Genomic DNA, 9,382 nt, shown 5'->3' with positions numbered 1-9,382 from the left:
TTTAAACCTAAGAAAATTAAATATAGTTCATGAATGGAGAAACTAAACATTATAAAGATGTCAACTCTCCCCCAAATTATTCTGTACATTCAGAATAATTTTCATTAAAACCCCAACAAGATTTTAAAGCCAATTTAACAAACCGATTCTAAAAATTATACAAGACAATGAATCCTAACAAATAAGTAAGTCAATATTAACAGAAATCAAAGTTGGGAACTTGTCATACCAGCTATCAAGGCTGATTACACCCTGTTCCGCCACCACCACCTGGACGCCGAGTTTTCCACCCAGCAGTGATGACAGATTCCAGAACCCAGGAACCCACGCCTCCAACCCCAGATGATGTCCAGCAAAAGCTCCATGGTCTGGCCTACAGTGATGGCCAGGAAGTCCCCTGCATTCTTGTGTGGCTGAAGGATCAAAGCTATGATGTCATTGCCCACCTGGCCAATATCAGCCAGAAGGAAGACTTCTAGGAAGCCAGGAAGAAGGCACTGAAACTTGGGGACAAAAAGATATTCGTAAAGGACATCAGCAGGAAATTTGAGGAGAAGTTCATCTGGCCTGCCATCCAGTCCTGTGCTCTGTACAAGGACCACTACCTCTTGAGCACCTCTGTGGTCAGGCCTACATTGCCCACAAACAAGTGAAGATTGCTCCACATGAGGGACCCAAGTATGTGTCCTATGGCACCACAGGAAAGGGGAATAACCAGGTTTGGTTTGAGCTCTCCTGCTATTCACTGGCCTCCCGAGATTAAGGTCATTGCTCCTTGGAGGATGTCTGAGTTCTACAACTGGTCCAGGGCTGCAGCTATCTGATGGAGTATACAAAACAACACAGAATCCCCGGCCCAGTAACCCCCAAGAACCCATGGAGCATGGATGAGAACCTCACTCACCCCATGAGTCTGGAACCCTGGAGAACCCCAAGAACCAAGCACCTCTGAGCCTCTTCACAAAGACCCATGACCCAGCCAAAGGTCCCAACAGCCTTACATCCTTGAGACTGAGTTCAGAAAGGGGTCCTCATAAAGGTGACCCACGTCAAGGGTGGCACCACCCACCGCATGTCCTTGGAGCTCTTTATTTACTGAATGAAGTTGGGGACAAGCATGGCGTGGGCCCATCAACATTGCAGAAAATGGTTTTGTTGGGATAAAGTCCCAAGGTACTGACGAGACCCCAGCGGGGACGGTCCTTTACCACTCTCCTTTAGACATCCAGGCCTTCATTCACCATGGGTCGGGAAGTACGCAAAATGCCTGGGCTTGAAATGCGCTAAGCTGGTGTAAACCTGTTTCTGGCCCGCCCCAAGTATGATTTGTCCATACTACGTCACCAAGTCACAGTATCATGTGGGAGGGAAATTTCTGGTGTCCCTCTTCAAGGACCAGGTGTATATATTTAGCCAGGAGTCCCTACTGTCCCTCTACAACGAAGAGCTGGTGAGCATGAATGTGCAGGGCGATTATGAGACAGTTGATGCCACTGGTTTTATCATTATCATTATCAACTCCCTGATGCTGAAGAAATATCCTGGCCTCCAGAGCAAGATCACCAGCAAATAGACCAGCTGACAAGGAGGAGGAGCTGGGCCTCCCACTTTGCCCATCTGCCAAGTCCAGGCACTAACTGTCGTGATAATTTCTCGTTGTAACTCGCTATCTGGGACAGGCCTGGAAGTGCAGTGCGGGTGCCAGGCCCCAGCTTTGTTCCCTGGCCTCCTGTAGCCCACAGGAGTGGGCAGTGAAGGGCAGGGTGGGGGTGGCTACAGTGGGAGCTAAAAATGACAATTAAAAAAAAGTAAAACACTCTTATGATTTGGCGAACCATGTCATCTCAATTAATAAAAAAAATAAGACTTATTACAAAGACATGGTAGTTAAAATAGTTGGTATTGGTATAAAATAAAAAAGACAAATATACTAACAAAAAGGTATAGAGTCCCAAATCCCCCAAAAAACTTGATGGTCTCAAAAACTGTTAAAAGTCTGAGTTGAGCACACAATGCAATCAACAGTTCAAATGCTATAGAGATGTTCACCTAAAACCTTACTCTTATGATCAATGTCACCCCATTAAATATAATTTATAGAATCTGAGATTTTATGCTACTTGCAAGTTGACAAGTTAGCCTGCCACAATTTCATGGCTGTTGGCAGAATACATGAGATCCCTGGATCAAAGACAACAAAGGACACTTTACTGCTCACACCCAAAGAATAGCCAGAATATAGCATTTGTGCTAGTTTTCTGAGTCTCAGTTCTAATAAGCCAGTGTGAGAGGTCTAGGTGGGCCTGCACACACAGTGGGTTCAGTGACAGGAGAGGAAATCCTAGCTTAGGAAACCTAAATCTTCATCGTAAGAAGACTATTTGTACTTTGCCCAGAGAGAGAGATATTCTCTGTATTATCCTGGGCAGTAAACAAATTTACTTTTTGCTCTACATAGAGACTGTCTCTATTTCTAAGGTTATTTACTATATAAACATTCTCAAAAAGATAAGTGCAAACAATATCTGTCACAGATTCTGATCACACAATGTTTAGAAATGCAAGAGCCACATGAAGATTTGTCTACCAACAGGCAAGTGGCAGAGTTAGCATCATAAATCATTGCAGGAAAGGATGAATTAGATAGTAAAATATGTTAGGAATAGTACTTTCTTATGCAGGGAAAAATAAAATTGAGTCTTTACCTCATTCTGCCTATAACAAGCTTCAATGGTTTAAAGATCTAGGTGTGATAATTAAGACTAAAAACTACTTTTAAAAAAATCTGTTTTTTTTCTTTTGCTGTGGAGTCATGAATTATTTCTCCAATAATACCCCAAAGCACAAGCTCTAAGGAAAAAAACATAGATTTATAGCTAAATTGTGTTCATCAAAGCACACCAGTATAAATCATAAGAGGCAGATGACAATTTGGGAGGAAGACTTTGGCAAAGTCTAAAATCAGCAAATGATTAACAAGTATATTGTTCAAGTAATTCTTATAAATAGCAGATATCTTAAAAAAAGGAAAGTAGATAGAAAGTGAGCAAAAGATATGAATTAGCAATTCACAGGATAAATCCAAATGGCTAATATAATACATTTCTGAAGAAGTGCTCAAACTATTAAGAAAGCACAGAAATACACATTTGGGTGGGTACAATTCATTTTATATTCCATTTGACTGGAAACCTTAGAACATTGGAAAATGTTACCCCTTGATGCAGATGTGAAGAAAATGGATAGCCTCACACGCAGTTGTACAAACTATGTTGTAGCGTTTTGGGAGAATCATACAGACCTCCTTAGTGAAATCCATGGTCCTACGATTCTGCACCTGGGTTTATATTTCAGAGAAAGCCTCAGACATATCCACAAAGAAACATATTCTGTGACTCTGCATGGCCACCTTTCTCTGCCTGGCTTAACCTCACTCACCCTATAAGAATCAATTCAAGCTGGACTCTCCAATAGCCTTCCCCACCCATGATGGACTCTGTGCCCTTCCTCCATCCCAGGCTTGGCTGCATTCTGTCTGCATATGTATCACACTGTATATTTGCAGTTGCTTTAGGTGCTATTTACATCTTCCATTAGGCTGGGAGCTGCCTCACAGCACTAATTACATTTTGTTCATCCTGTGTCTGTGGCACCTCACATTAGTCTTGGCATGGAGCAAACGTTCAGCTATGAGAAGTGAGTGATTCATAAAACCCAGAGCCCGGATGTGGTGCCTGGTATCTGTAAGACAGAACTTCATTTTCATCTCTGCTAGTTTGAAAAGGGTGGAGAAGACCTCCTCAATCTGGGGATTCCTGGGTGTCAGCAGGAATTTCGTGCAGGGCTTCGGCTAATGGCTTGCCTCTTTGTGTCACTGTGAAGGAGAAGGTTTCTGCTGAGCCAAGATGCACTATGTACTCAGCTGGTGTCTGCCAGCCACAGGCCTGGAGGTCTCACTAGACCCAATCCTGCCATTTCCCCTGTGTTTATGAATGTGAGGCCTGGCTCCCTCTGGGCTCCAAAAATGCCTCAGGCTGGGTTCTTTGAAATCCTAACCTCTCCTCCTGCCTCTATTCCCTAGGCATCACCACCTTCATTGTAAAATAAATTATGCAAGTGGAAAGGAAGGGGAAAAAATTCAATGCAGTAATACCATATGTAGAACAACATCACAAAATCTCCATAATGTCCCAAGTGTGGTGCTCAGGCCATTTGGAGGATACATTATCTAGGTAAGTATTAACCGAAGGGCCTATCGCAGAAATATTGCCCAAACTACCACCTTTTATTAAACCCCCAGGAGAGCTTAAAACCAGTCTATTACTCTGATGTCTGGGGCGGACCTGTTCCGGCTCCCCCCACCCCACCCCTGGCCTCCAACCAAAGCAAGCTTACATATCCTGGAAAAGGAACAAGGATTGACCATAGGTACAACTGAGGGCCAACACCTTAATGTCAGAACCTGGGTGCCAAGAGGGAAACTTGGCTGCCAGCTGACACTCAGAGTTGGGCCAAGTGTCAGTCACCTCCCAGCTTCTACAGAGTTAACAAAGAATGAAGAAAGTTCAATACCACTTCATGGATTTATTGTCAGCCACTTGAGCTGTTCTTCAGAAATCGGAACTCCAGGGGACACTAAGACTTGAATTTTCCCCCTGCTCCTAACTTGCTGTGTGATCTCAGACAGTTACTTAAGCTCTCTGGATTTTGGCCTTTTCATCTGCAACAAGGGAAGAATATGGAGTCACTAGATGACATCTCAGGAGAGGCAGTCCTGGTCCGGACGTGTGGGTTCTGAAGGAGGCGGGCTGCCAGTTCCAAGCTCTTTCAACTGCCTAGCTGGGTGGTTTGGGGTAATTGCAAAACTCCTCAAAGTCTCCGGTTCTTCATCTATAACACGAGGTTCACAGAACCAATCTCCTGAGTTGTACAGGGATTACACAAGACTTTATATGGAAAGCGCTCAAAACACTTCCCAGAGCATAATAACTGCTCAATAAATATTAGTCATTATTATCATCATTTAGCTTCTATAGTAGGTGGCCTTCAGAATGGTTCCCATGACCCTCCTCTCCTGGCCTTCACACCCTGTGGAATGCCTTCATCTAGAGTGCAACCTTGTAGATTTTTCTAATGAGCATACTACAGCAGAAGTAAGGGGTGTCACCCCCAAAACTAAGCTACAAGCAGATTACATTTTCTACCTCGTGTGTCCTCTCCTGCTCTGTCGGTTGCTCCCTCTGTCCATGCAGCAAGAAACAGAGGGTGACCTCGAGCTGTTGAGGAACTGAGCCCTCCAGTCCAAACCCCGAATAAAACAGGGTCTTTCCACAACCGCTTAAGTGTGTGTGGAGGGAGGCCTCAGTCCAGCCTCCAAGGAACCACAGCCTCACCGCCACCTGTGTAGCCTGGGGGGCCCTGAGCCAGAGAACCCGGCTAGGCCATGCCTGGAGTCCTGACCTGCAGATGTCCGTTGTTTTTTGGTTTTGTTTTAATACATTTATTGTTTTAAGTCACTAAAGTTTGGAGTAATTTGTTACACAGCAATGGGTAATGAATGCAGGCTTCTTTTGTCTCTAATACACAGTCTCTCTGAGTTAATTTCAAAACAGCTTATTTCTAAGACCTCTGGGGTCTCCTAGTAAGAACGGTGGTTTATCAATAAGAGAGCATTTATGGAGCCCCTACCTCACGCAAAGTACTGTCAGGGTCCCCAGGTGAAGAACCTAGATGCAAGGACATGTCCTCACCCTTGCATCTACATGGAAGAAATACTACATAACTGCAGAACATCTATCTTATCTGTATAGTGGAAATACTACATAACTATACCATATAGCTATACTACATAACTATAATATCTATTGTATCTATATTGTGGAAATACTATAAACTCTATAACATCTGTTGTTTCTATATGGTGAAAATGCCACCTCACTACTTTCATATTGACAGCTAGAAATTAGCTATGGTTAGAGTATGACACCATGAAAATCAGCAAATGCCACAAATCAAGGCTTTTGGGGGTTTGTTGAGATCATGTTAACATTTACCAGTACACAACTGAAATGAACCCAGAGAGGTCTTTATTCGAAGAATCCCAGGGAAACTAAAAAGGTAAACAGATCTTTCCTACTTTAGGAAGACAGAATCTTGAGACATGGGCTGCAGGCAACAAGCTCCCTTGAAGCCCTTCTGGCTCTATATTCCACAGTACTATAAAAATTTCAGAACTCAATTGCAGCCAAGAACCGCTGTCTTTAGAATAATATAAAACTGAGTTCTAATTTTGGCTCTGACTCTCCCTAGCTAATTGTCCTTGGGTAATCTAACCTCTCTATATTTCCTCATCTGCAAAGCAAAGCTTGTACCCACCTGGCAGGGTTATTAAAGACCAAATGCACATTTATGTATCTAGCACTATGCCTGGCACACAGTAGGTAATTAACACATATACTTAGGAGCCTGTTTCTATCTTTTTCCACAGCAGGTCAGAGCTGGACTTGTGGTCAGGGAAGGGGAGAGGGTGAATGCCTTCATCCAGCCAATGAATGTCCATGTCTCCATCTTGCATGGTCTACTCTCTGAGCTCCTGCTCTATGCTGATGTTAGGAGGCCACGTGAAATGAGACCACCAGAGCTTTGGTTGAGCTGTGAGGCCATGGCACACATAAGATATCACTGTTCTGACCTTCATTGTCATTGTCACCATCAAGGGTGATAAGGACATGAGCAGCTTAACCTTTCAGTGCACTAGATTCTCAACCCTTAGCAAGTAAAGAGAACAAAAACTAGGCTTCATCTTCTTAGTTTTTGCTATGATCCCCAGAGCACATCTTGTTGTCTGAAACACAATAGATGTTCAATAAATAAGTTTAAGATTAATGAAGGTCTTGAAGACTGTGCTGGTGATCTTAGGCAATGTGATGTCCCAACACTCATGCATGCCCATTTTATAAATGAAAAAGTCAAGTCTTACCATCATTCAGCAATGGTTCTCTTTAGCTCCTTGGCCAACCCAATCTCCCCAGAACCACATTTTACCCTAGTCTCCAAGCAGAAAGCCATTGGGTCTGGGGTTTCTCTTAGCTGTCAGATTCTGGACAAATTTCAGAAGACTTCAAAATAATGAGGCAAGTTTCAAACTCAACAGGAAAGAGATAACTTTCAGGCTGGCTTGAATTTTTGTTTTTTGACAAAGACAGAGAGAGAGACAGAGAGAGGGACAGATAGGGACAAACAGCCAGAAAGGGAGAGAGATGAGAAGCCTCAATTCTTCATTGTAGCACCTTGGTTGTTCATTGATTGCTTTCTCATATGTGCCTTGACCAGGGTGGGGGTGGGGTACAACAGAATGAATGACCTCTTACTCAAACCACTGACCTTGGGCTTCAAGCCAGTAACCTTTGGGCTCAAACCAGTGACCATGGGGTCATGTCTATGATGCCACACTCAAGTCAGCAACCCCATGCTCAAACTGGTGAGCCCATGCTCAAGCCGATGACCTTGGGGTTTTGAACCTGGGTCATCCGCATCCTAGTCTAACACTCTATCCACTGTGCCACTGCCTGGTCAGGCTGGCTTTAAATTTTTTTTTTAATTTTAGTTTGATTTTTTAATATTGAGGAAGCATAAAGGTGGTTATGGGAATAATGCCTGACAAAAATGATTTGGGGGAGCCAGGGCTGTATAGCTCAGTTGGTTAGAGCATTGTCCTGATACACCAAGGTTGAGGGTTCAATCCTCAGTCAGGGCACATACAAAAATCACCCAGTAAACACACAAATAAGTGGAACAAGAAATCTGTTTTTCTCCCTCTTCCTCTCTCTAAAATCAATAAATGAAAGAAAAGAAAAGAATTTGGGGGCACATGGGAGAATGGAGTGAGGAGCCTTAGGAAGTTGAAAACCTGCTGGTCTTTGTTAAAGAGAGCGGAACAGCATTCTCCCTTCCCCCAGAGCTCTCGGGGTTGACCCTCCTCCTCCAGATCCCCTGGTCTTATTTTATAATCTAACTCGGCTGCAAACTCCCTAGCTATGTGGCTGACTTTTTATAGCCACGGCTGGGGAATGACTTCATCTCAGTGAATTTATGGGTCACGGCAGAGGATGGAGCAGAGGAACTTTAAAGGGGAAATCATAGCCAATCCCATCCCCCCTCCATCATGATGACTTTCCCAGCCATGGCTATACAGAGCCTGTGCTTGCCTCTGCAGTATGAGCAGCAGTGCTGGGCCAGAGCCCTCTGCAGCCTCCTGGCTTTCCAATGAGCTCTCAGCAGAACTAGATGTTGGGGCTGGATGAGCGTGTCTGAAAACACATGGGGTCCTTTGAGGGATAGGGCATAGCTGCGGTTAGGGTGACAGTTTGGAAGATGACAGTTGCTTCAGGCATGACTCTCCGGCACTGTCTGCTCTTAGCCATAGTCCCCTCATCCAGGACATCTAGCTCTGCGACTCCAGAGCTACTGACTTCGCTGTCCTCCAAATGCAATGCTAATGCTTTGGGCTGGTCACACTCTGGGTGCCCACCTGCCTCCTGATCTTTCTCACAGCCACCTTACTAAAACGGGGCCCCAAGAACAGGCCCTGAACCTGGGTCCCGTGCCTTCCCACTTGCTCTTTTCTGTGCCCAGAGAAACTCCCTCCTCCTGAACCCTGAGAAGGAGCAGAGGAGCCCAGCTCTGGCTCTACTGCACCCAGGCCCTTCCTCCCTCTGCAGCCAGCGCCTGGCACAGAGCTGGTGCTCGAGAGCCTCAGCACGGGCCGGTCAACAGCCAATCCTGAGACCCAGCGTTTGGTAGAACAAAAGCCCTGGCAGGGCTGGGACTAGGGCGAGGCAACTGATGTGCCTACAGCACAAATTTTACGAAGGCCCTCCCTCTCAGGGTGCAAGACTGGCACACGAGCACTGGCACCCAGGTAGGGAGTGCCCTGTTAAATTATGCACTCTATCAGCTTGCCCTACTGCCAGTTCGGTCACTATAGTGTCATCGAAACCAAAGCTTGACCCTCATACCCTCTAGCCCATGAACTTGGAATCTCCCAGAGGTGGTATGAGACTGTGCAAGTGTTTGGGCTCAGAAAGGCAAAGCTCAAAGCTCTGCCTGTTTGCTCTAGGACTCGGTTGGGTGCAATGATTAATCCTTCAGAAGCACATTTTCCTCTGTGTCCAGTGGTAAATATGGTTCATAACACATCTCCCTTGCCCAACAAGGGGAAAACACCCAGTGTGGAGCCTGGCAGGGCAAGGCAGGTGAGAGAGGAACCTGGAAAGGTTTAAAGCTGAGTGAGACCCCTAACTTATTCTAATAACTCACTGTGAGCCAGACCCGGTGATTGGGACCGGATGTCTGAGGCATTCACAGACAAGGAGGTGAGGAA

General features: G+C 45.0%; 1 pseudogene; it reads left to right on the top strand.

Annotated features, from left to right (window-relative positions):
- The first annotated feature begins 345 nt into the window (after positions 1-345).
- On the top strand, positions 346-1,573 carry LOC136313463 (argininosuccinate synthase pseudogene; annotated as a pseudogene).
- The last annotated feature ends 7,809 nt before the right edge of the window (positions 1,574-9,382 follow it).

The sequence above is a fragment of the Saccopteryx bilineata genome, chromosome 9, assembly GCF_036850765.1.
Source record: "Saccopteryx bilineata isolate mSacBil1 chromosome 9, mSacBil1_pri_phased_curated, whole genome shotgun sequence".
Classification (NCBI taxonomy): Eukaryota; Metazoa; Chordata; class Mammalia; order Chiroptera; family Emballonuridae; genus Saccopteryx; species Saccopteryx bilineata.
This window is presented reverse-complemented; position numbering and strand designations above follow the sequence as displayed.